The sequence below is a fragment of the Zeus faber genome (genome assembly GCF_960531495.2).
Source record: "Zeus faber genome assembly, contig: SCAFFOLD_47, whole genome shotgun sequence".
Lineage (NCBI taxonomy): Eukaryota > Metazoa > Chordata > Actinopteri > Zeiformes > Zeidae > Zeus > Zeus faber.
Genome location: NW_028293137.1, coordinates 150,461 through 176,287, shown reverse-complemented (window position 1 = coordinate 176,287; position 25,827 = coordinate 150,461). Strand labels below are relative to the sequence as shown.

At 43.3% G+C, this 25,827-nt stretch overlaps 1 pseudogene across 1 annotated transcript; it reads left to right on the top strand.

Annotated features, from left to right (window-relative positions):
- The first annotated feature begins 4,134 nt into the window (after positions 1-4,134).
- LOC307247629 (histone H1-like) lies at positions 4,135-4,716 on the top strand (annotated as a pseudogene). Its single transcript has one exon. The product of its transcript is annotated as a histone H1-like (transcript).
- The last annotated feature ends 21,111 nt before the right edge of the window (positions 4,717-25,827 follow it).

Sequence of the window (25,827 nt, the reverse complement as noted above, 5' to 3'; positions counted from 1 at the left end):
GGATTTGTGATTTAGCTTTTGCTGTGGACATACTGACACACATGAATGAGCTGAACGTGAAGCTACAAGGGAAAGACCAGTTTGTGCATGAAATGCATACAAACGTCAGAGCCTTCAAAACCAAGCTACCTTTATTCTCAAAGCAAATGCCAAACAAGTCATTCGCTCATTTCCCCACACTGGCTACGTTGAAAGAGGCTCCGCAACATGTGAAAAAATACAGGAAATCACTGGATGACCTGCATGAAGAATTCTGCCGTTGGTTCTCTGATTTTGGAAAAATTGACAAGTCACTTCAGCTGGTGTCATGTCCCTTCTCACAAGACCTTGAAACGGCGCCACAGGAGTTGCAGTTGGAACTGATTGATCTCGAATGTGACACTGTCTTAAAGGAGTTCAACTCTCTTGAGTTTTATGCATCATTAAGCGCAGCCAAATTTCCAAACATCCAGAAGATGGCACAGAGGATGCTGGTGTTGTTTGGCTCTACGTATGTGTGTGAACAGACTTTTAGTGTGATGAACACCAACAAAGCACCCCACAGATCCCAGTTGAGAGATGAACACCTCAGATCTGTTCTGAGAATTGCCACAACAAAATTAACACCAGACTTGTATGCACTGGCAAAAATGGGTGAATAACAACACTGTTCCCACTAAAAGGTAAGTGTATTAACACTGTAATGCTTTTTTTCTGTTTATGTTTGATATGTATGCATCTTGTGCTGACCCGGCCCGTCTGTCAAATTTTAAAAGTCAATGTGGCCCCTGAGCCAAAAAGTTTGCCCACCAGGGTTAGAACATGGATTTTGGGGGCAAATTAAACAATTAACTGAATTTTTCTATCTCATCATTTGATCAAGACACTGTGAAACCAGCCGTAAAGAAAATGTCTGTTTATTTTAATATGTATGTTATATACCACAATAACTGTACATGTTTATAACAACCATCTTGTTCTAACCTGAAGGCAGCACGTTAAAGAGCAGTACAGTGATCCGCAAAGGAGCGTTCCCTTAGGAACACCAGGATACGTGCCTCGGCTTGCACACCCGACAGCTGAGATCAACATCATGGCCCCCAAGCTCAGTGAAGTCAGGCAAGTCATGAAGAAGGCAAGGTCCTCTTCAGCAACTGACCCAAGGTACTAGAGCTGCTATGGTACCTAATGAGAACTGCCTGGAGAAAGCAACTCATTCCATTCGAGTGGCAGAGAGCGGTAACAGTCTTCATTCCCAAGGAAACAAACTCCAGAGATATTGGCCAATTCCGAAACATCGCCCTGCTGAATATAGAAGGAAAGATCTTCTTCTCAGTACTAGCCCGAAGGATGACCAACTACCTGCTAGAAAACGGCTATATCGACACCAACTGCCAGAAGGCAGGAGTCCCAGGTTTCCCAGGATGTGTAGAGCACTCCACGATGATCTGGGACCAGATCCAGATGGCCAAGCAGGAGAAGATCGACCTGCATGTCATCTGGCTCGACCTTGCCAACCCGTATGGATCAATCCCACCTCAGCTGATCAACTACGCCATTGAATTCTTCCACATGCCCACCTGCATCAAGAACTTGGTAGCACAGTACCTCAGCGATCTGCAGATGTGCTTTTCCCTCGGGGATTTCACCACCGGTCACCACAGCGTGGGGTGTGCCATTTCTCCAATACTGTTTGTAGCAGCCTTTGAGATAATCCTCATCGGAGCAAGACAAATGGTTGGAGGGATCAAACTACCAACTGGTTGGAGGCTACCCCCACTGAGGAGCTACATGGATGACGTCACCAGCCTCCTTCAGACAGCAGAATGCACATCGAGACTACTGAGAAGGATGGATGAGTTGATGTCGTGGGCAAGAATGAAGATCAAGCCCTCCAAATCTCGTAGCCTGTCACTCAGAAGAGGAGTCAGAAATGACAGCACCATCTTTGTCGTTGGAGGAGGAAAAATCCCACTCCTATCTGAGCAACCCATTAAAAGCCTGGGGAGGCAGTACACTGCATAGCTGTCTGATAAACAGATGGGGAAACCCGTCATGAAACAGCTCTCTGACGGCTTGACAAGGATCAACCAAAGCCAACATCCTGGGAAGTATAAGGTCTGGTGCTACCAGTTCACACTCTACAGGAGGGTAATGTGGCCCCTGAAAATGAGTGCAATCCCCTAATCGACCGCAAGTAAAATGGATGGAAAAGCTAATTCATTCATCTAAAAGTGGTTGGGGCTGCCACGGTGCCTATCTGAAACCGGTCTGTTCGGGAAGAACAAACTGCAGCTGCCACTGCAGTCCATAAGTTTGGTTCTCGAGCTAAGGGAGTCCACAGACCAGTCGGTAAGGAACACAAACGCCAAGGTTCCAACTGGCCATCAGTGGAATGCCCAAACCGAGGTTGACCAAGCTGTCGGTCGGCTGCAACACCGGGAGATAGTGGGCAGAGTCCACACGGGAAGAGCAGGGCTAGGATGGGGAGAGGTGCCACGCTTCTGGTCCAAGGTCAACCGTAAGGAGAGGAAGGAGATGGTGGTGGCAGAGGTGACGAGGATGGAGGAAGATCGCTCCAAGATCAAGGCTGTGTCGCAGGGCCGACAAGGAAGCAGGACAACCTGGGAGGGAGTTGTTAACCGGAACATCAGTTGGTCAGACCTGTGGAAGATTCCACAGGCAAGACTCAGCTTCCTCATTCGCTCAACCTGCGACACGCCTGTCCCTGTCCTAGGAACCTTCACCAGTGGTTTGGGAAAGAAGAATGCTGCTCACTCTGCAATGCCCCCAACGCAAGCCTCCAGCACATCTTATCAGGCTGCAAGATCGCGCTTTCACAGGGGCGCTACAGATGGCGCCATGACCAGGACCTGAGAAAGCTAGCCGATGTGCTGGAGGTGTGTCGACAGGGTAACAAAGAACCACCATCAGCAGAGGACCACACCAGCTTTGTCTCAGAAGGAGGGGTAAGGAGAAACACCAGGCCAACAGAAAAATCAAGGCCCTTCTCTCCCGACCAGGAGTGGAACATGAGGGTTGACCTCGACAGGCAGCTCCGGTTCCCCACAGAGATCATCACCACATCTCTCCGATCAGACATAGTTGTGTGGTCAACCAAGGCAAGATCTGTGCACCTCATCGAGCTCACAGTACCACTGGACGAGGGGAATGAGGGCCGCCTCGAACGTAAGAAGGCCAAGTACTCAGAGCTGGCTGCTGATTGCCGGGAGGCTGGCTGGAAGGCTACCATCTACCCAGTGGAGGTGGGATGCCGAGGGTTTTTGGGGTTGTCAACCACACGCCTCTTGAGGGATGCAGAAGTGACCGGAGGTAGGCTAAAGAGGGCAACAAAGGACCTAGCAGAGGAGGCTGAGAAAGGGAGCTTTTGGCTCTGGCTGAGGAGGAAGGAGAGGTGATGGGGAAAGAACATCTAGCCCCAGACAACAGGGGAGGACAACTATCAGCTGCGGGGGGTGACCACCAGGAGACGTTCCAGAATTAAAGGAGCGAAACGTTGGTGAATGGTGGTTTCTGGCGGATGACCCTGCAGCTGACCCATGGGCACCGGAGGAGGTGTGATAGGCAGCAATGCCCAGCAAGCGATAACATCATCCTGTACGTTTACTAAATAATAATAATAATAATAATAATAAAAATAATGAGTATAATTATTATTTGTATCAATAATCAATAATCATGATTTACACTACTGTTAATTGGTTTGTATATTTTGTATACAAATTATTATTAATAAATATAGAATAATTCCCCTTTGCAATTTATTTTCAATTTCAACACAGCCTGTGACCACAGCACCACTCGACCACACTTTGAATTATTAGATTTGAATTGTACATTTTGTCTTAATTCTCAAAATTCTGAGATGAATTGTTGAAATCTATTTTTTTTAATTTGACACTTTAATCATGTGTCTTTGTGTACGTTACACAGCAATCACTGGATCCGTGTATTTTATCCCCAAAGGTCAGCAGAGAAAACTGAGGAGACGTTTCTGCCGCAGCGCGAACGACTGCACGGGTTGAGTCTCTGCGGTTCTCATGATGCGTTTAAGTCCAAATCCCGCCTCGGTTCAGCCTCTATCGATTCCGCCTCCACAGAAAACTTTGTCAATCAGCCTGGAGAGAAGGAGCAATGGCAGAAGTTGCTCCAGCCACTGCGGCCAAAGCCCCAAGAAGAATGCCCCGCGTCCCAAGAAACGGGACCCAGCGTGAGAGAGATGGTCGTCAGAGCGGTGTCCGCTTCCAAGGAGCGCAGCGGCGTCTTTCTGGCCGCCGTCAAGAAGGCTCTGTCTGCCGAGGGCTACGATGTGGAGAACAACAACTCCCGTGTCGAGATGGCCGTCAAGGGCCTGGTGCTTAATGGAACTCTGGTCCAGGTCAAGGGGAGGGCGCCTCCGGGTCCTTCAAGATCCACAAGGTAGAGACCGAAAAGCCCGCTAAGAAAGCTGCCACTCCCAAAGCCAAGAAGCCCGCTGCCAGGAAGCCCTCTGCAGCCAAGAAGCCCAGCAAGAGTCCAGCTAAGAAAGCTCCAGCCGCCAAGAAGTCACCCAAGAGAGCCCCAAGAAGGCGGCCAAAAGCCCCAAGAAGCCACTTAAAAGCCAAGAAAGCAGTGAAGAAACCCTCTGCAGCCAAGTAGGCTCCAGTTAAGAAAGCTCCAGCTAAGAAGGCCGCTAAGCCCAAAGCAGCCAAGAAGACAGCTCCAAAGAAGAAATAAATTCATTTCATCCCGTTGGACCCACAAAGGCTCTTTTCAGAGCCTCCCACACCCTCATAAACAGCACGTATTAGACAACTATGGATGGAAAAAATGGCATTTTAGAAACAATAATCATAATAAATCCATATTCAAAAGAAAATAACACTCATTGTTGGCTCAACACTGATGTGGAGCCTGTACAGAGAATCATCTAGATAATTATAATATAATAATACTTGACAGTTATTATTCATAATAAACATATTCCACTGCTAATAAATAATAATAATATCAATTATATTTATAAAAAAAAACGTTTTCATATAATATATATTTATAAACTGTAAAATAAAAACAAAATGTTCATTCATTAAATTATTTATTTCAGTTATTTAAGTTGATGTGATAGTATAAGATTTCACTTCATATATATATTTTTAAAATGACATTATATTATAATGCATATTGTTCTCTACTCCATGACACATATTTAACATGTAAATTTACCATCAGTGTTTATTGAAAATAACTCCATAAACTAATAAAAAACGTCAACCATTCAAAATGTTTTGGCGGAACTTTCATGAATCATGGTCACGTGACAAGTGCCATGGACCAGTCAGCACACAGCACGAGCGCTGCAGGGACTATATATGTATCTGAGCTCCACCGCTGCGATTCATTCTTGTTCCTAAACCAGTTGAGAGAAGCCTGAGCGATGGCCAGTACCAAGCGGACCGGAGCGCTCCAGCATCACTTCCAGGGAGATCCAGACCGCCGTCCACATGCTGCTCCCCTTAGAGCTGGCCAAGCACGCCGTGTCTGAGGGCACCAAGGCTGTTTCCAAGTACACCAGCTCCAAGTAATCCCAGTGCTCACCCTGAAACCAAAGGTCCTTTTCAGGACCACCCACACTTTCTCAAAAAAGGCTTTTCCATTTCTCAAAAGTCACATGATACAAGTTCATTATTCATTCTTGTATGTTTATAAATACATTATGAACACACCAGCAAAGATTACATTTCGTACAGTGATTACTGTAGATTGTTATATTAATTCATAAATATAAATTATCAGCTATTAAATATAATTTTATACCTGTATTGTTCAACCAACATGTATTCCTTTATATCTCTGCATATGTATTGGGTTTTCAATTTATGGGAAACATTAAACAAAACAAATATGGAGCATATACAAGAAATACTCCACTTATCTATATCCATGTTTGACATTGAATAGAATCGAGTCATAGGAAGCAAAGCATAAATATAAAGCTGCAGCTTCATCAAATACGGAATTCAAGTCATGTTTGACATTAAATAATAGAATACTAAATCAATTCACATAAATATAAATAAACAATGTGGTATGTGGACATGTTATACACAATTATAATGCATTTATTGTGAAGTGTACATAAATCATTCAACACATGCAAACAAGAAACTCTGGATACTTTGATCATATTTGCATGCTGACAATAGTATAATATACAATATATTAACAAATATATTATAGTATTGTGATTAGAAGATGTTATATAACCATAGTGTATTCATAGCAAAGTGTAAATATTTGCCATACAGCGGATGGTGGTTTGTTGTTCTGGCCGTTTAGCATGTCGTATTTGAGTTGAGTATGTGCCACTAACCCTAAGCTGTTCGCCGGACAAGTAGAACAAGCTGTAATGACTCCCTGTGCTTCAGTCCTGGTGTTAAAGCTTCACAGTGGACGTAGAGGAGGCCACACTGGCCCTACGCTGCAAGTCATACAAACATGCTTTAGTCTTTCTGCTGGAACATTTTATTCAATTATATCTGAAAAAAATACATAATAAACATAATATTGCAGACAAATGCAGGTCTACCTCTTTTCAATAAGTTGCTATTCTTTTTCCTTCGGTATTTTGCCACTTCATTTAAAAATAAATCACAATACAATTTGCATTTTCTCTGTGTTCTTTGTTCCAATTGAAGTAGATTCATTTTACGTTTCATTAGTAACATTTCTATCTTGCAGAACTGAGTTATTTGTTTCCAGTAGGATGTTTTTTTTAACAAATCAGATAAGGTCAGATGGATAACCAAAGTATATGATCCGATCCATCTACAATTTTACTAAGACATGACTTAATTATATGATCCACACAAATGTAGAAGACAACTTCGCAATATAAAATATAAGCCATTATTCCACAGATGCATTTAATTTCACTAAATATATAATTACACCCTACATACATTTTAAACAGTTTACCATTAAGATGTATTATATAACATCTTAAAACTTTGTCTTCATGAGTTCAGTTTGATGACAAACTTTGATCTTTTTCCCCCCAAGAGCTTGAAGCCTCTGAGGCCAGTCCACGATGATTTACAACAATCTCGTGGCGGAGATGTGTAACTACATGAAACTTACATAAAGGAAATGACAAGTATTTATTCGAGAACAGTAATGGTTCTTGAAATGGAACTGCAAAATGGTGGGAGGATGAATTTATAAAATAATGAATTTGTGTGTGGAGTATTTAATTTAAAATGGACCAGGGCCTATTTGAGTGAAGTTCTGGTTTGTGTCGTTCTGCAGAAGGCCCAGATCCACTTGGAACGGTGCACTACTGCTTCTAGGAGTAGAACAAACAATTTATTGTTGTTTGTAAACGTTTACAAATCCAAGTTTCTAATATTACTAAAAAATATATTTTATAATTAGATATGGTGCATACGCCACAGACCACTTTTGATCAGATTTAGTCTAAGATCCAGAGGAATCATTTTAACTAGTAATCATTTTGATGGGGACCGCTGGAACCTCTTGTGGCAAAATATTTCTTGGAGCTCCCGTGTCTCCATGTGACTGGTGTTTCATGGAGAAACTCAACCTGATCTCACTAAAGTCTCCTGAGAACAGTACAAGGTTTAATTACGTGTAAATACATCTCAATTAATGGTTTTTAATGGGTGAGAGTCTCTGGTTTGTACATTTGAAGGTTCGATTCCCAAGTGAGCTTTTGGATGCTGCCAGTTAAAAGCACCTGGAGAGCTTCTGACATATATGAACCACACATCACACATCAAAATACAATTGTAAAGATTAAAAACAAATGTGTATTCTTTACACTGAGTCATCATACAGCTGTTTTTCATAACAGTCTGTGTTACTCAGATGAAAGGTAAACTAAAATATTATTCATGTTATTAATATACAGTGTCTAATTCAAATATAGAGTTTAAATATAAATATTGAAAATAAATTATTTGAGATCATGTATGGAAAATTTGGGTTAAGGAGGAAACATTTCATCTAGTTTTTGGCTGATTTTTAACACACTCCAAGCCTTCCAAATCATTGTAGAAGACCTCTATATAGAAACAATTACAAAATAAATGGTGGTTTTATAGAATCATTCATTTTAAAATATGATCTTTTGTTGATTTTAATATATAAGGAATTTCTAAAAAATAAAGTTCTGACCAACCAATGCATGGTGAAGTTATAGAGTTTAATTCAATAAAATAAAAGTAGCAGTGAGCAAGATTGATCTCGGAAAGGGTTGCCCTCTTAATGTCATGAATGACTCTCTCTCTCTCTCTCTCTCTCTTTCTCTCTCTCTCTCTCACACACACACACACACACACACACATTTCTCTTTTCTTGCTGCTATTGTCACATTAATTTTAGATTGTTCCGATTTTATCATGTTTTCGTCCGGAGGAGTTATTTCAATCAGTTATTGATGAATATTAAATATTGTCTTTGCAGGTTCAAATTTTAAAACATGTTTATTTATCTATCATACAGAATAAGCAACACATTACTGTTCATGAAACCTGTTACTGTTGCATTTGTCTCCGCTCTTACCATCCGCAGTACTTCCAGATGACTGAGAAAGGAACTGGGGGATGACAGTAGGTGTCCTTTAATGTTCCTGTGTGGGGCAGACACCAGCTGTGTTCCAATGAATGGTTATTTGTTTATTTGATTATACATAGTGATTGCCGTTAATTTATAGAACAAATGCTCTGAGCTCTAGGAGACGTTCCACAAAGCTCTACACTAACAGCTCTGGGGATGGGAGCCAAACACTTGTTGGTTGGAAACACTCCAGAATCAACACAAGGAGGTTTAATCAGCAGTTTGGACGCAGTGATGTGTCTTCAGCTGTAAGGACCAAGTGAAACTCTTCAAACACTGTGGACAGCGGTACAGTTTAGTTCCTGTGTGAATATGCTGTAGTAGTTTGAGTTTATTTTATTTTTTATTTTTTGAAGCTCTTTCCACACTGTACACACTGTACGGTTTCTCTCCTGTGTGGACACGTTGATGTCGGTTCAGATCAGCTTTGGTGTTGAACCTCTTTCCACACTGCTGCCGGTACAGTTTCTCTCCTGTGTGACAACGCTGATGCTCTGTAAGTTTATTTTTGACATAAAATCACTTTCCACACTGTTCACATTGATATGATCTCTCTCCTGAATTAATACGCTGATGTATGTTGAGTTTTTGGATTACAAGTCTTTTCACAATGTTGACAGTGGAATGATCTCTCTCCAGTGTGGATAGTCTGATGTGGTTTCAGACTACTTGGCCACCTGAAGGTTTTCCCCACACTGGTCACAACTGTGACCAGTGTGGGGAAAACCACAACTGTGACCAGTGTGGTGTTCTTGGTGTGTCTTTCTGTTTCCTGGTGGTTCCAGAGGTTCTTATTGGCAGAGAGGCTGCAGAGGGGAGTAGACTCTCTGCTCTGATCCCTCCACTTCTCTGCTGTTTGACGTAAAGCTCACTGTGACGCTCCTTAATGTGTTGATGGAGGAAGAGCTGAGACAAGAAGGAGGACAGACACCCAGGACAGGAAAATCCCAGAGTCCGGACAGACTGGGATTTCACTCCTTGAAGACGAGAGGGAGAAAAAACAATGGATTACAACAAGTCTGAGGGGGGCCCCAGTAAATTAACATGTTGAGTGCCACTTTGGCAATAACCTTTCAAATCTTCAATCAACAATGAAGAAATTAATTAACAGCAATGCCAAATTGATAGAAGTTTGTAGAATTAAAAGACAATATGACATAGTAATCCATATATTTGAGACAAAAATGTGCTCCCCCACAATAGCAGGGGTGTGCATGGTTTGGATTGGATGTGCTTGGTCGATTCACGCCACACGGCCTGCAATTTCTACCCCACAGACCAAGTGAGTTCATTACGCACTGGTGTTTGTGCGGTGAGCGGGGCATGGGTGTGTGGTGGGCTGAGGGCCAGCCAGTTGTGCCCCCTCCCAGCTGTGCTCGGGTCCTGCCGGCTTTCCCCCGGTGCTGGGTGATGTCTGGCCTGCTGTGGACCAGCAGGGCTGTGGAGAGTGCTGTCAGGTGCCATCCAGGGCCCCTGCTTGACAGCTAGGCATTGTGAGCCTGAGTCAGGGCTTCTCTGGGGGTTTGGGGTTCTTCCATGGCAGCGGTGCTTTGGGCTCAGGATGTTCTTGCGGCCGTGGGGTGTCACACAGTCTCTTTTCTTGTTGTTACAGGAAGGAGCGACATGCCATAATGATTGTTAGAACCTTTACCGAGTTAATCACGTTGTCAAATACCCCATCTTGGAGAAGCAGGAGGATTTAAATGTATATTTCATACAACACAGTAAATTAATTCTATTATATAATTATAGAACCCAGAATCGCGATTGTGGCACCTCCCCTTGTGGCTGCCTGCGCGAGCACCTTGTGTCGATTACGCACATTTTGGTATAATTTAGTATTTTTAGAGCTTATAAAGCTTATTGTGCGTAATCATCGGGTGTCATGACATTTCACTGCATATATGTATGACCGTATGTATATGTATGTGACAAATATTCTCTTGAACTTGAACAATAATGATTAGTTGTTTAGTTGAACAAAACATGGTATGATAGTCCTCCAAAGAGGGGTGATAGATGGCGGTCATACATGTATAACAGAAATGTTGTTCTATTGTCATTCCACATGTCATCCAAAGGACCAAGTTAATGTCAGTGGTTCTTGATGATTATATAACTATCTTCGGAGTGGGAAAGGTACTATGACTGTGAGCCTTTTTTTTTTGGTTAAAATTAGTCAACAAATCAAGAAGGCGTCATTATTATTGGCTAAAATATTTTCCTTGGCTTCCTATTTATAATTTGACTGTAGTTCTTACTTCACTGTGGAAGAGACAGCAAAGCAATGTAGGCTATAACTTTCATTCATTATCTCAATACATTATTACTCAACTGTTAACATCAATGAAATAAAGTAAGCGTACGCACAGGGACCGGCTTTTGAATGAATTATCAGCCAACATTCCTTTAAAGGCAGTCTCTTAATTTATGTCATTCAGAGGTGAACAGTACCCAAGTACTTTTCATTAAAACAACGGTACATCACATTGTATACAACAGTACACCTGAACCCTTACTTTGAAGATGAAACGTCCACACATACAAGTTAAGGTTAGTTGATGAAAATGATGTGCTTTGCACCATAATTTAACTGCTAAACATTTTGATCAAAACATTTTTAGGTTATTGCACCAAGGCTGGAATGCTTCAAAGTATTTAAATGGCTGACGTTTGTAGTAAATGAAGGTGGATAATACCTGAGATTTAAGGATGCAATAACCGTATCCAAGTACGCTGTTCTCAAGCATTGTACTTAAACAGCTCAGAACTTGAAGAGCATACAAAGCGGCTTAAAATTTGCTATCAAACTGCACATCCAACACTACACAGTGCACCTGTAAATATAATTTAGAATGGAGGACTTTTACCACAGTTCTATTTCATCAAAATACATTTCCCTTTGCGTTGTATACTTTGTTCACCACTGATTGCATCTGTCTTGCATTTGAGGTGAGACATTTGAAGTTAAAGATTTCAAGGGACATTTTCGGGACAGACGGCTTTGTAGGAGAAAAAATAAAAAGTTACCTGACTGAAGTTCTCTCATCTCCTTCCAAACTTCATCACTGTCGTCAGTCTGCTCAGCACTAGTTGGTTCCAAATCAGAATATGGATCTGAGCTACTGGTTGCTTCTGAAACTCCACTGTCCTCTCTGTTCTCCTCAGTTTGGCTTTGGTGAGCGCCCTCTTCATCATCAGATTGCTGGTGCAGGTCTGGAGGTAAAAATACAGATACACAGGAAGAAGTCTCACTCTACTATATACATTTTTATTAAGCTTTCAAGGTTTCTATTCATTTCAATCTACAGGGCAGATCTGCACACCGCACGGTGTTTGGCCGTCTGTAGCTCAGTCAAATCTACTTTCTTGAGGAGGAGAAGCGGCGGACACAGCATGGAAGTTGGTCAAATACTAACTTTTTAAAATTGTATCGATATTATTATATATTTAAACTCATGTGTTTTTTCGGAAGGGAATTAATCATTCAGCCCTAGATTTCACCAATTTTAGAATAGAAAAAAAATAGAAACTCAATATGTGGCGGTCAATGTTGATATTTTTATAAAAAAAAACAAAAAAAAAAAACGTGAATCAATGCCTGGTTGCATTTCGTGGTCAGTGTCCATTCAGACAATAGATACCAAACTAAACTGCTCAGACACACAACATAGCTGGGACATAAACCTGGGTAACAGTTTAAATTATAACCAAATTCAGAGGTTTTAAATTGCTGGCGACAATTTCAAACATAAAGGTTGTCAGTAAATTTGAACATAACAGGAGGGTTAAGTGATTAATGCAGCATTCCACTGAAGTTGGAAAGAAACAAACAGTTAAGATGGAACTGACTCAGTAGAAGAGCTTGGTGGGAGAAGAAAAACAAACAGTTACCTGACCGAGGTTCTGTGGTCTCTATCAAACCTCCATCAATGTCTTCATTCTCAGGTTCAGAACAGTGTGAAGAGAGGAGCTGCTCAGCACCACTTGGTTCTAAAGCAGCAGCTGGATCTTCTGGATCTACTTCTATTTATATTTCTACTACTTCTGCTTCCATCTGTTAGGTTGAGGTGCTGGCTAGAGGTTCTGCCTCTCTGTTCTCCTCAGTTTGGCACTGATGAAGCTAGGAACACTGAGCGCACTCTTCATCATGTTCCATCTTCACAGGGAACTCCTCCTCTTCCTCTTTAATGGGTGGGGGCTCTGGCACCTGCTGGCCCAGGCTGGGGCTCCACTCCTGCTGCTCAGGGGGAAGCTCCTCTTTACAGACCGAGAGCTGCTGGAGCTGTGGAGGGAACGCTGCCAAAAAAAATAACCATGAAAATCACACAATCGCTGACAACTGCACACTTGAAAAATATGATTGTAACTTTTAATTACTGTGATAGAGTGCAGTTATATGACTTCGCCAGTAGAGGGACTCTATCTTAAGTAAATGCTACTTTGCCCTCTCTGTGATGTGTTGTACTGATAGCCAGCCTGGCATGTTACGGCCGTGCCACATGTTGTTGAAGACGGTTAATAAAAGGTGAACAAACCAGGAGTTGGTCTCTGTTACCTGACGGCAAAATACCAAGATACCACAATTACCTTCATGGCCTATTCATAAATCTGAATTTAATACATTTGAAGACTTTGTCAGAAGCTGCAGACACCCTGATGAAACATTTAACTGTTGAACAGGGGGATGCAAAGGTTTCGAGGGTACAGACCTGCAGTGTGCAGCACAACCTAAGGACTCCAAGCAGCGTTCAGTAACTGTGTGTTGCTCAATGTTTTCTCTTTTAAAGCGACAAACTTTCTTTTCGTATTCTGAAAGCGTTTCTTCACTCAAGCTCCAGATGTGCCCCACATCTGCCCTCTCTGGCCGCTAGAGCATCGCCCTCAACGCCTCCACTCTGCATCTTCTCTGCTCTGGGGGAGAAGAAACACAAAACACCCATCAAACAAATAAACAGATGTAACAGATGTAATTTTGGCAAACGTTGGTGCTATTCTGACTAACTTACTAACAGCTCCACCACTAACACTGTTACTGCTGTTGCAGGTGCGTGACATCATCACGTAGCACCGTAGATCCTGGAAATCTGTGTTGTTTACATTGCTAGTCCAGAAAAAGCGGTTTATAAAATGTCAAAAACACATCCCGCTAAACTACTCCCCCTGGTGTATCTGTTCTCCTTTTTTCTCTTTCCACTACCTTCGTGCGGCTTACAATGTACAGCCCAACTCATACATACTTTTGTATTATAGGATACCATGTAATTATGTGTATGACTATAAACCTGTTTGCATTGAGTATGTTATACTTGTATGATTTGTAATTTTGCATACTACATAAAATATATACTTATTGTATCATATTATATAATTGATCATACTATACTGATACAATATTCTATCGTATATGTATATGTATATTGTATTACACATTATATCATAGCTTATATTATTTCATATATTATATAGTTCAATATATTTTATAACCTGTATATGGTTGAACTGTCGCTTAACATTTTGCTCTATTAGTTTTTTTGCACACATAGGCCATCAGCGCCCACATACATTCTGCAACTGTATGTGCGTATTGTATATTGCTTATTTTAAATCGCACATTCAAAATTAAGGACATTTATTATGTGGATTTCTTCATACAACCTATTATCACAATCAAATATTGTGTTCCCCCACTATAAAGAGAAGACAATAATGTTGTCTCACCACAACATCTTTGGGAGCCCGAGCAGCAAAGGATGATGGCAGCTCCCCCTCCATCAGAATGATTGACAGTTTGTTATGTGTTACTATTAAATCATTAGTAATTAAACCATGTGCTATTAATATCAATCCCAGTGTGCCTGCTTCCACATCTGCTCTGCATCCACTAACTTGCGCGCGTTGGCCATGGTTTTCTTCTTGTAAACGAGAACCTTTCTCCTCGTATTCTGAGATGTTTTTTCCGAATAATTTTAAAATCTTCTCCACAGCTGCAGCCAGAGGACAGCTGATACCTGCTCTCAGGGTTTCTAACCTCCACATTCTAATACGGGGATGGAAACTGCTGCGGGGACCAAGGAAACACGATAAAGAAACGAGCCTTTCTCCAGACTTGCGGACTTGGAAGTTCAGACTTGGCAAGTACGACTCGGGAGTACAGACTCCTGGGGACCAATACCATTACCACCTCTTGGTGCGAAATGCATTCTGGGATATTTGGCTGTCCCAAGTCCACAGAAGTCACCACATCCTCGATTAAATGGGTGGAGCAAGTCCACATCCGGGCATTTCGACTGGACTTGGCTGGATGCGTACTTTGAATTGCAACAGTACTTGGGCTGCAACTGATGACGTTTCACAAGTCCACAAGAACAAAAGTAGAGACAAGAACGCAGATTGAGAAAGCACCACGATAAAGAAACGAGCTTCCGGACTTCGGTGTGTCGCTGAAAATGTTCCCCCGGAAACAGGGACTACATAGTTCCGTTTCCGCTTCTTCCAGTCCAAAGGATACTGGATTGAATAGCCGTTTCGCAATACCAAGTACGCGAAGTCCGGACTTGCGGACTTGGTAGTTCAGACTTGGCAAGTTCGACTCAGGAGTACGGAATCCCAGGGACGGGAGGACGCAGGACGGTCATTCTGCGAAATGCATTCTGGGATACTTGGCTGTTCCAAGTCCACACAAGTCACCACTGATGCATCCTCGATAAAATGGGCGGAGCAAGTCCACATCCGGGCATTTGGACTGGACTTGGCTTGATGCAGACTTTGAATTGGAACAGTACTTGGGCTGCAACTGATGACGCTTCACAAGTCCACAAGAACACAAGTACAGACAAGAACGCAGATTGAGAAAGGGCCAATGTGTCTTATTAAAAAAAACAATTCAAATATCCTATCTATCGTTTTGATATTTATTACCTATTCAATTATTAGTAATCAGCGCCTCCACTCTCTGCATTTCCTCTGCTCCGCGGGGGAAGAAACACAAAAGATCCATCAAATAATAAATAAAATAAATTAATACAAATAAAAACAAGTACTAAAGTTACAAACTATAACAAAAGTTTGACAAACGTTGGTGCTACGCCGGCTAATAGGACTTCCGGTTCGTCGCTGAAAATGATCCCCGGAAATTACACTGACTACATGGTTCCGATCCTCCTTGCACTGACTACATGGTTCCGAACCTCCGGGAATTGACTTCTTTAGTGTGAGTTTGTTTATCCACTAGAAGGCAGTAGTGGTCGAGAGTGAGGGACTGTATTTATATTATGGGATGGAGAAATACATGAGTGCCTCAAGTACAAACAGCCTATCACACTGTATCTACAGATGATGCATGCAGCTGGTACATTACTATTATATTGATATGTAACTATAGATGATATTTATATATGTGCAATGTTCACACGTGTCTGCAGTTCTGTATGTTACATTGTATGATTATTTTCCAGTAGAAACGTGATGTTAAATATATCGGTAGTCACTATAAAGTACCCTACATATTCTTTTTAATGAGCGTTAGAAGATAGTCCCTCCATAAAAAATATAAATACATAACCATGAACAACGTTATTGATGAGATGGAAATGGTGAAGGAGGGTTCGCGCTCTACAAAGATGTGGGTGGCTCATAAAAGAAGCTTTGGGTTGTTTTTGGGAAGTGATCCAGCAGATTTACTGTGCCTTGGCGGCCTTCTCAATCTTCTTTGGGACCAGAACAGCCTGGATGTTTGGCAGGACGCCGCCCTGAGCGATGGTCACTCCACCCAGCAGCTTGTTGAGCTCCTCGTCGTTGCGAACGGCCAGCTGCAGGTGGGATGATGCGGGTCTTCTTGTTGTCACGGGCAGCGTTTCCAGCCAACTCCAAGATCTCAGCGGTCAGATACTCCAGCACGGCCGCCAGGTAGACGGGAGCGCCGGCACCGACACGCCGGGCATAGTTGCCTTTGCGCAACAGCCTGTGAATTGCAGCCGACGGGAATGTCATGTTCAGGGGTGTAGCTTTTTAGCTCTTAACCTCATGCGAGGTGTGCTGACTTCGCCGTTGTGATCTTTCTCTCTTGAACATAGGTGTCGCCACCTTTCTCCTTTCTCAATGCCATGTACGCTTGTTTTTCTGGTTTTCCCAACGGAGTCATGATGCATTTTCCACGAGAGTACGAATGCATGGTATACAACAACATCCACATACAATTAACAGAGCAGCATCGTTAATTAAGCATGATAAAATGAGGGCATTTCATTTGGAAAACATGTAGTCGAACCAAACTGTGATGTGATCGTCTATTCCTGCATTTTTTTTTAGTTCTACGCTCAGTGAGCGGAGTAACAATTCCACCTACTGGTTCCTGTGTTTATAAGCACATTACTCAATGCCCCATAATCAATATGGGTATCTTTAACATCATCCAGCCACCAGTTACTCATTAGTCTGGGGACGGAGGAACACACATATTTCTCATTCCACTGGTACTGCTCCTGCCCTGTGGAATCACACTTTATTATGGAACAGAAATCAACCTTGAATGCCAGGGTTTGTCCTCATAGGCCTAATCGACGGGAACTGTTTATTTTGTTTGTCCCCACTCTGCGACCTTTGTCATATACTAGTCATACGAATTGGGGTCCCACTTGGTAGGAATATGTATACTGTGTAGGGTCCAGGACTTCTACTAGGGCAAACAAGAAAAACAATTTCCACATGGTTAATTACAGAATGCTTGTGTCTTTCAGCTGGATCCTTGTTTCTGTGAGAGTTCTTGCGGGTGGGGTGGCAGGGGCGCAGTGGGGGAGGTGGTGCCAGAGATCACCAGTTTTACCTTTGACCTTTACTGCATGTGAGGTGGCCAAAAATACATACCAAGGTCCAGTCCACCTTTTCTCGGGCCACTTCCGTTTGTGGACCTTGATGTGGACCCAGTATCTGGGACTGACCACCACGGGTGTGGGGCAGTCTGGGGCGGTGTTCTTGATCTGTGAATACAAAACTCGAGATACTGCGGTCAGTGCTTTGAAATATTCAGAAAAACCTTCCTGGAAATCATAAAAAGCGGGTGATTTAGCTGGTAGTCTGTGAGGACCTGGCATGGGGCGGCCTGTCCATATCTCGTGTGGGCTGAGATGTGTTCGACTATGGGGTGTAGGCTGTCTTGGGGTTGTAGGGAGGGTGCTGGTTCCGGTGTGTCCCTTCATCGGGTAGCAGGGAGGGGTAGCGGGACAGGTTTCTACCACCACCCTGATTGGGATGGAATTTCACAAATTCCTGATCATGAAACATTGGCGCAGTTGTGGCCTTGAGCACAACTGCAGCCTCATTACGGAGCTCAATGGTGTTGTGTGTGGGGGATGGGTTGATTGCAATAATGCCTTTGAATGGCAGGAGAACAAAAGACAGGGAAAAAAAAAAATAACTCAGATGTTCACTCAATCCGTTACTGGTGCAGCTGCACCAATAGTGGTGGTCTACTGGGATAGGTTATAAAAGGTCAACCTTCTTTCTTTATATTTTATGATTATTATTATTATTTTTTTAATCCTCTCCTTTTGCCTAAAGCAATTTGAGGAGATTTTCATACACACACACGCACACACAAACTCTCGAAAACACACAGACTCTCTCAAACACACACACGCCCGCAGTCTCTCTCAGATACACACAGACACACACGCACTTTTATGCTCGGTCACGTGAACCGGGCCTTTCACCCTTTAATACTTGGTTTCTCTAAGAACCGGGTATTCCACCCCTAAATGCTTGGCTTTATTAATAAGCGGGGCCCTTCACCCTTTAATGCTTGGTTTCTTTACTAAAAAAAATAACCGGGCCTCCCACCCTTAAATGCTTGGTTTCTTTACTAAAATAAAAAAAACAGGGCATCTCACCATTAAATGCTTGGTTTCTTTACTAAAAAAAACCAAAACGGGCCTCCCACGCTTAATGACATTACCGACTATCAACTACACTTCTGAAGCCTGAGTTTAACAATTTTCATCACCGGACATCACTCAGTTTAATCACACTGGAGGTCTTTCAACAGACGGGCCTCAACAGTACGTGGAATTACTTAGCGAGTAAACATTTTTCATCACCAAACGTTGCTCAGTTTGGGCACACTGGATGTATTCTCATCAAACGGGCCAAAACGGTACATGGAATTAGTTAACACACAGCTGCTTCGGAGGAGGGGCCCCTGACCCGTTCTCTTAACTTCCTTTACTACCGTTCCCCTCAAACAATCCAATTTCTCGTCTCCACAATATTTAACAATTATTATTCATGCATCATTCAACAATACATCCCCCAAAACCACAAAGTTGTTCGTCCAACCTTAAACAGTACAACACTTCCACCTAAGATATTCCTATCTAATCTATGCAGACTTCATGAGATGGCTCTGCTCACCTTTTAGCGGATACCCATGGAAGAATCACTGTTCAGGCTTTCGGAACTCCTCTGATTCAAGATTCAAGATTCAAAATTGTTATTCGTCACTTACATATACATACTTTCATACATATATGCAGTGAAATGGAATGCAACGCACCCGGTGATTACACACAATATGTCCTAGGAAAAATTTCTAATAGCCTAACTAACTGACTCCTAAAACGTAATACAGTAAGTCGAATACTTATAGAATAAAATAAAAATATATAGAATAAAATAACATACAATAAAAATAAAATGAAATAAAATGGAATAAATAGAGGGAATATGCTTATGTATATGGGATAGGCAATTATGTATATACAGATATGTGCATTAAAGTGGCATGTGAATTAAAGTGGCATGTGAATAAAGTGAGGTAGTGTTTGGGATAATACAGCACAGTATACAACAGTACGGCGCAGCAATATGGCATCACGAACAACCCTGAAAAGTGACACAGTATGCGGTACAGTATGCTACATACAGTACAGAAGGTAGTGGAGCCTATGTGTATAGCTCAGTTTGGACCCCTGGTGAGGTCAGCATTGACAGTTGTAATGGCTTGCGGGAAAGAACTCCATCTCAGTCTCTCTGTTCTCGCTGTGTGACTGCGGAGGCGCTTGCCTGACCGCAGCAGCTGGAACAGTCCGTTGTTGGGGTGATGAGGATCCTTCATGATCCTGCGGGCTCTGCTACTACACCTCCTGGTGCATAACTCCTGCAAGGGGGGGAGGGTAGTTCCAGTGGTACGTTTGGCTGAGCAGTACAGCTCCGAAACCAGGCAGTAAGAATGAAAGAAAGATTGAAAGAAAGATTGAGACCCGGAATTTCCTCAGCTGCCTGAGGTGGTAGAGACGCTGCCTCGCCTTTCTCACCAGAGTGTCTGTGTGTACAGTCCATGTTAAGTCCTCTGTGATGTGGACTCCCAGGTATTTGAAGCTGCTCACCCTATCGACAGAAGTCCCATTAATCACCAGGGGCGCGTACATCCTCGATTGTGATCCTCGCCTAAAGTCCACAATCAGCTCCTTGGTTTTGCTGACGTTCAGGTGGAGGCTGTTGTCCTGGCACCAGAGTGACAGGTCAGCCACCTCCTCGCGGTAGGCCTTCTCATCGCAGTCGGTGATCAGGCCAATGACCACGGTGTCGTCAGCAAACTTGATGATGGTGTTGGAGCTGGACCTGGCCACACAGTCATGTGTGTACAGGGAGTACAGTAGGGGGCTGAGGACGCAGCCCTGGGGGGATCCTGTATTCAGGGTGAGGGAGCTTGACATCTGCTTCCCCACCCTGACCACCTGGGGGCGGGCTGTGAGGAAGTCCAGGATCCAGGTGCACAGCGGAGCATTCAGTCCGAGCTCCATCAGCTTGACAGCCAGTCTGGTGGGGACTATGGTGTTGAAAGCTGAACTATAATCAATGAACAGCATTCTCACATAGGTCCCCTTCTGGCCATCCAGGTGCGTGAGCGTGGTATGCAGTACCTGGGAGACCGCGTCATCCGTGGATCTGTTTTGCCGGTACGCGAACTGCAACGGATCCAAGGTGCGGGGGAGGGAGGCGCAGATATAATCCTTAATCAGCCTCTCGAAACACTTCATGATCACCGAGGTGAGGGCCACTGGACGGTAGTCATTCAGGCAGGCAGGAAAGGCGAACTTCGGGACAGGAACGACGGTGGACTTCTTGAAGCAGGAAGGGACCACTGATTCAGCCAGGGAGATGTTGAATATTGAAGTGAACACCGGAGCTAGCTGGTTAGCACAGGTCTTCAGTACGCGCCCAGATATGCTGTCTGGGCCCGCAGCTTTCCTGGTGTTCACCCCATCAGAGCCCTCCTGACCTCGTGCACGGACACTGAGAGTGTGCGCTCATCCCCAGCGGTGTAACTCCAATTAGCCGGCGAGCAAGCGGTGTTGTTGCCAGACTCGAACCACGCATAAAAGGAGTTCAGTTGGTTGGCCAGGGAGGCGTCCACACTCGTGGCTGGGGAGGAGCTGCTCTTGTAGTTTGTTATTGTTCGCAGCCCCTCCCACAAGCGTCTTGTGTCCCCCCAATCCATCTGTAGCTCCACGGTCCCTCTGTACGTCCGTTTAGCGACCCTCACCGCCCTCCGCAGATTGTACGATGCCGCTTTGTAATTGACCATATTTCCAGATACAAGACCGTCATCATTGTTTGTGGCACGGTGGCGCAGTGCATTGCACTGCTGCCTCACAGCAAGAAGGTCCTGGGTTCGATTCCCACCTGGGGCGCTGTTGGCACTGTGCTTCGGCGGGTTATCTCCCAAATAGGAGCCTTTCTGTGTGGAGTTTGCATGTTCTCCCCGTGCTCACATGGGGTTTCCTCCACCTCACGTCAGTAAGGACCCCCCTCAAAAACATGCACCCATCATCGTCTGACCAGCGATGGACATTTATCGGCGCGTCCACATATGCTGCCCACTGCTCCTGGCTGTGCCCCCGGAGGAAGGACAAGCCAGGATGGGTCAAAAGCAAAGGATCCATTTCACCGGCCACCATCAAAGCGTGTGTGTTGTAATGTGTTGTGTTGCGTGACGAATAAAGACTCTTTCTTCTTCTAAGCGGCCGTGCGAGCATTCAGAGTGCAGCGGATGGATTTATCAACCCACGGTTTCTGCTTTGGAAATATCCGAACTTCACCGTGGGAATGATATTATCCGCTAGCGTAGTCCCAGTCTACGTCAGTCAGAGCGTCCTGAAGCGCAGCCTCCGATTGGTCCATCCACCGCTTCACATCCCTCGTCACCACCAGTTCTCCTGCGATCAGAGGCCTGTAAACAGGAACCAGCGTGATCTGATTTTCTGAAAGCAGGGAGCGAGATGGTCTTGTATCTGTTCTTGTACTGTGTGTAACAATGGTCCAAAGTTCTATCTCCCCTGGTGGCACACGTGATGTGTTGGTGGAAATTAGGCAGAACTCTTTTAAGGTTCGCCCAGTTAAAGTCCCCAGTCACCACCACAGCCGCATCGGGATGTCTGTTCTGAAATCCGCACAACACATCGTACAGGACCGACAGAGCTGCGTCGGTGTCTGCTTGCGGTGGGATATAAACGGCTGTAATGATGACCGTGCTAAATTCCCGGGGAAGATAAAATGGACGGCATATGATGGTCAGCTGTTCCAGGTTCGGCGAGCAGGAGTGGGAGAGGAATCTGGTGTTGTTGGCGTTACACCAGCGGTTGTTTACCATTAGGCAGACGCCTCCACCTTTGGATTTCCCCGACTCTCCCGTTCTGTCGCTGCGGAACACGGAGAAGGCCACGGCTGGACGTATGGCTTCATCCGGCACCAGTAGGTTCAACCATGTTTCCGTCAGACAGAGGACGCAACAGTTCCTCGTGTCTTGCTGGAATTAAATCCTCGCTCGAAGTTCATCCATCTTGTTCTCCAGTGACTGGACGTTAGCAAGAAGGATGCTTGGCAGAGGTTGACGGTATGGTTGCGTCCTCATTCTGACCCGAATGCCGCCTCGTTTACCTCGGTGCTTCCTTCGTGGGCCCGATCGTGGAACAGCGGCTCCATTTTTGTTGTTGTTGTTGTTGTTGTTGGGAGTGTTCCCGTGTAGGATTTCCGCTGGCCACTCTGCTTCCACGGATAAAAAGTCCCAAAGTTGTAAGTTTAGGGAAATTTTTTTATCCAAGAGTGCATCGCGGTCGTATGAGGTAACTGGCGAAGCTTTTTTGGCGTACATAATGATAAAAAATGGAAAAAAATACTAAAAAGTGCAAGAGGCAACCGGAGCGCCGGCGCAGGCGACCGCTAGGGGCGGCGCCACTATCACCACTGCAGTCTTGTAATGGGATCACTTTGGGGTCAGCAATTTGTCGTGTTCAAAATTTCCAAATCCAGAATGATGCGTTGAAACTGGAACTTTGAGCTATGGAGAGTTTATTGGGCGGTTTGAGAATCTACCATAAAAAAAATCCTTTATAGTAATATAGTAGCACAGTAGTATAGATAGTAATGTATATAAATGCATTCATGTAATGTATACTGTAATATACACACATTGATTTGTTCAATGGATTAGTTCAATCGGTAATGTTATATAGAGTAGATGTGTTGCGAGGTGTATATATATATATATATATATATATTTACTCACAGGAACTGCACGGCACAACACAGCCTGCTATATCTTGCAAGGGAAGCTGCTATTGGTCAGATCTGAACAGAGACCTCGCGGCTCGCGCGCTGTTAAATCTCCTATTATGTGATTGGCCCAAACTGAGGCTGCTGACACGAACCCATCGCTGATTGGATAAATTATTATTTAAAAAGTCAGCCAAAACTCAAAGCTTTTAGACAATGACAATGGCGGCTTATTATATTATATGTTAGGGTTAGGGTTAGGGTTTTTTTTTTTTTCCTCAACACTTATATTTTATATATATCACAAAATTCATAATTTATGAAATTACAATCTACAGGATATAGAAAAAGGTTATTCAAACAATCACATAAATGTATGAGACATGCATCAAGAGCGAGCTCAGAAACAGGTCATTGTTCAATATAGTGTTTTGAATTTGATTATGAAATTATTTCCACATTTTATTTATATAAGTTAAACTATCTTTCAGTTAATTGTAACTGTTGGCCAAATTGCAGCAGAAGAGTTATATATATAATAACAATTTCAATTTTATTTTTATTTAATAATGCTATTATTTGTATTTATTTTATATTTAACAAATACACATCGATTTTAAGCTATTGACAATGAAATACCGAAGACCAGAACCTGGAATTGTGCAAACCATGTCACAACATTATTCCTGTAAAATCCTAAAATATAGATCCATGTGTGATGCAGAGGTGTGCGGATAGATACATACATTGATACTATGGCTTGTAGACAATTCCATAGTCAATGGGATCAAAACCAAAAATGGGATCAATTCATTATCCTCACTCCAATAGTTTTGTCCTCCATGTGGATTTTCAGACTAGAGTTTGTCCACGTGGTTAACGCGAGATTTCTGCACGCACCAAACATGAGCGGCCACGCACCACCTGATCGACACCAGCCCATCCACATGTCGATATCGGGAGCTTGTATCAGATCTATCAACTTGTAACCTTTTCACCGAATTAATATCTTTGACGACTGTGTGGTGGCTCTTAAAAGAGACGTTTTTGTTGGAGTGCGGTGCGTGTGTCGAGGCGCGCTCTCCGCGGATGCGGCGGGCCAGCTGGATGTCCTTGGGCATGATGGGGACTCTCTTGGCGTGGATGGCGCACAGGTTGGTGTCCTCAAACATACCGACCAGGTAAGCCTCGCTGGCCTCCTGAAGAGCCATGACAGTGGAGCTCTGGAAGCGCAGGTTGGTCTTGAAGGATTTATTGTGTTTTAGATTTTCTGCAATTTTATGTTTTACATTTTTTGCATATATTGTGTATTTTCATTTTTAGCATTTTCTGCATTCATTGTGTTTTTCATTTTTACCATTCTATTTGGATGTTTTACATTTCATGTTTTAGTATTTATGTTTTACAATGTGTTTTATATTATTATCTCTTTATGTGATTAAATGGGTGGCATGTAAAAAATTATCTAAATCTATTTAATCACATAAACATATATGCACACACAGAATGAAGAACACAACCTCAGTCACATCTTTTTTTCCAGCACACAGTGTTAATTCCCACAGACATGCCAACCTTGGATTCCTCTGCTGCTATTGTTGTTTTCGGCCTTGCCACGATGCAGGTGCAAGAGAAGGAAGAACACCCCTCCACTCCACTACTTCACGCATCAAAAAGTTTGCCTTATCTTGAACATGTACAAAATCAGTGACGCCAAACTGACCATATATTATTTCTAACTCCCCAAAATAAAGTGTTCGTCTCAGGCAGCTGCTCTCGAGCACATCTTTGATCTGACCCTTGCACAAGTAAAAACCAATATCTGCCTCTTTATTTAAAACCATCGACTGACAAACTGCAGATTAAAGTGAACCTTTAATTTTTGTAACAGAGGTTGTGTTCCATTCTGAGACTGGCTGTGTGATTGGCTGTTGCCTTCAGTAACTGCTGAGAACTGTTTTAACAAAGAAAAACGTTGAACACTATCAGTGCCAGGAAGGCATACATTGAGTGTTTGCACAGCTTACTATTTACAGCACTATGCCCCTCAATCATATTGCTGGGTGTTTCTCTCATTCAATGATTTAACAGTCCAACTCCGGTCACAGGTAAAATCTTACTGTGCTAAAAAACAAACCACAATGCTCTGTCAAGCCCCCTGGGATTATCCTTATCTTCACATAAGGTTGAGTGAGATGGTATGTGATCTGGCCTTTACAATACAGTTTTTTTACAATCATTTGAAAGAATAATCTCTTCATGTGAGCACTGAGAGACTCATTAAAACCCCAAAGCAATGTGTTTTAAAAGCTACGTAACATACAAAGAGGCTATTGTCCTATATAAAACATATGAAACATCATTCAAAGAATTGATCATCTGCATTTTTCTCTCACAAACCTCTAGCTCATCAGAGATGCTATCACTTGGGTGGAAGATATAGGTCAACCACTTATGGTGGTAGGCCTCGATCAGGCCAAAGCCTTTGATAGGGTTTAATGGGGTTTAATGTCAAAGGCTTTAGAGGGAATAGGTTTAGGGAATGGTTTTGTTTGGGGGGGCTGCGTATGTTGTATGCGGCCGTGGGGAACCAGTTCGTGTTAACGGTCCCCTCGGCAAATTTTTTGGTTGCATTCAGGGGTAAGACAGGGGTGTCTGCTT